The sequence below is a fragment of the Palaemon carinicauda genome, chromosome 24 (assembly GCF_036898095.1).
Source record: "Palaemon carinicauda isolate YSFRI2023 chromosome 24, ASM3689809v2, whole genome shotgun sequence".
NCBI lineage: Eukaryota > Metazoa > Arthropoda > Malacostraca > Decapoda > Palaemonidae > Palaemon > Palaemon carinicauda.
This window is the reverse complement of record NC_090748.1, coordinates 20,803,920-20,806,613: the sequence shown is the minus strand read 5'-3', so window position 1 is coordinate 20,806,613 and position 2,694 is coordinate 20,803,920.

The window sequence follows — 2,694 nt, the reverse complement described above, 5'->3', positions numbered from 1 at the left end:
AAGCCAAGCTATGCCCGCTGGATGTCATTGTATCACCTCAATCTGCTTAATATGGAAATGACACATCCCGGAATCAAGCAAAGTTTTGAAGCAGGTGCACTCTCTGTGCAGAGAACTAGGAATACCTTTTCCAGAAGTGCATTTGCTATTACCTTACAGCAAGCTGTGAATAGGGATGCCGCATCCAGCCAAAAGGGTATTGCTGCATTTACACAGAATGTTGCAGTCCGTATGGGGTTGACAGTGACAAGATCTTTTAGGGGAGCATTTGTGAGTTGCCTCCTGGAAATGGCTGGAATCACACTGGTGGATGATGCAATACAGGAATAAAGCCATCAAGGATAGCCAAAGACAATGCATACCTTAAGAGCACGATCACAGAGGTGGAGAACACTCTCAATCCATTCACTGTTAATGATGATACTCTGTATTGCCTAAACACTGGATGGTGTGAAAGACAGACTTCTGCAGTCAAAAGAAACTGGATCTACCTGGCATCAAGTTTTTGTTAATGAATGTAATGTAGATGGTGGGCGTTTTGAACGGACTGTTAAGCAAAGAAAGGTGATAATGTCACACAGGATGCAGTAAAACTTAAATTCACCACAAAGGACAAACAGATCAAGGAAGAAAATGCACCAGGGACATATTTAGAAGGCTGCTGTATTCGTCAGTAACGCAATAACTTGATCTCAGTATTGACCTGTCCTATCCTCTCACTCCAGTTCCTTTCTCATTGTGTCATATAACCGGTGATATGAACAAGACATCAAAGAGGACATTAATGGAAAAATTAGAAGCAATGGGAACCTTGAATGCCATACCACACAGGACTGATGTGTATATTATTGATGCTATGTTCTTCTTCCGTACGCTCGACATGCCATCCACCTAGGGGGGGATGGCAATGTCTATTTTGAAATAAGCTTGTAGCACTGGTGAAATTGTACACATAGTCTGTGGCACATATCCTAATGGGCCAAGTATCAAGGACATTGAACATGGCTTGTGTGGTAGGACACCCACTACCTACATAATCACTGGCTCGTTACAGAAAAGACCACCAGATCTCAACACGGCTTGGAGCACATCACATTTCAAAACAGAGTTTTTGGCCTTCTCGAAGGATGAATGGTCATCAGATAGATGTGCATCGATTCTTCAGGGACATCAGGTCTACTTTGCAGTGGAACATGAATGCTACCTTTACACTTCAGCACGTGAAACTGTCAACAGGATCCTGGTTCATGAACTTCAGTGCAGGCACGAAGAAGCTGATACACGGTTACTGTACCATGCAAACTTTGTTGCTGTTAACCATGATGGGGTCCCAGTGATTGCCATTCGCAGTAACGACACTGACGTCTTCATCATCATTCTCTACCATGCTAGGTTTCTTAATGCACAGGATTGGATGGATGCTGGACTGAGTTTTAGAAATTCCATGCGTTTCATAGATATGTCACATCTTGCAACCAAACTGACTGGAGCTATATGCAATGATCTACCAAGCTTCCATGCGCTGACAGGCTGTGATTACACAGCCTGTTTTATGAGAAAAGCAAAATTGAAGCCATTTGAAATAATGAAAAACAACCCTAGGTTCACATCAGCAATTAGTCACCTTGGAGACTCAGATGTCATCGATCCAGATGTTGCTGCTGTAGTTGAAGAGTACTTGTGCATTGTCTATGGAGTTCGGAACCTGACAAGTGTTGATGAAGCCAGGCTTCAATTTTTCCGCAAGTTGTATGCCCCTAAGAAGGAAACTTTCCATCGGATAAAATCAAAACTACAGACCCCTGTTGTCTTCCTCCTTGCCAAGGAGTGTTGCAACAGAAGTTGCTAAGAACTAACTTTGTTGCACACAAATGGAGGAATGCAAGGGAAGCCGATCCAGACTCATTTGGTCCTGAAAGACATGGCTGGAAACTCCAGAATGGCAGATTGATGATTGTCTGGTTCACTGGCTCAAATATTCCTGATAAGTTAACCATTGAAGAATTTGATGTACAGGAAGATGATGATGATGATGATGATGATGATGATGAGATCAGCCATTCCTCGGATGAAGAAAAGGAAATAGATTTTTAGAGATCTCCATACTAGTAATATAGCTGGAATAGATCCCACGTTCCTCAAAAAACTTTATTTGTATCTCCTTTTTATATTTTATGCATATTTAGTAAACCTTTTGCAAATTTTGATGTCTTATTTAGCCAAAATACAACTAAAACCCAAATCCGGCATTTCAAAGGGCTGAACTTGACCTTTTGACCCCTGGTGACCTCTAATAATAAATTAATTAATTTAGTTTAATATCAAATAAATCTACTCATCAATAGCATCATTTTGGTATATAGTTCTTTATTCTAGGCCCAGTGTGAGAGGAGCTGCAGCCAATTTACTTTCACCAACCCCCAAATTTTGCCGAAAAATTAAAAGCCCGTTTCCAGACAAAAGGGGTTAATAAAATCCACACCCACCACTGCCAAACTTAAAGATACCCATTTTTGGATGTCCCATGGTAGACCCTTTCCAAAAATGTCCACTAGAATTTTGGTCATCTCCGGTAAATAAATGGCTGCTAGCTCTCGCTCTATGGGGAGTCTGCTGTGAAAGATGGGCGAATTTCCTCTCTCGGGTCCTTCGCGGTTCACTCGCCTCGACCAATTCCTGATTTTCCTGTCTGTG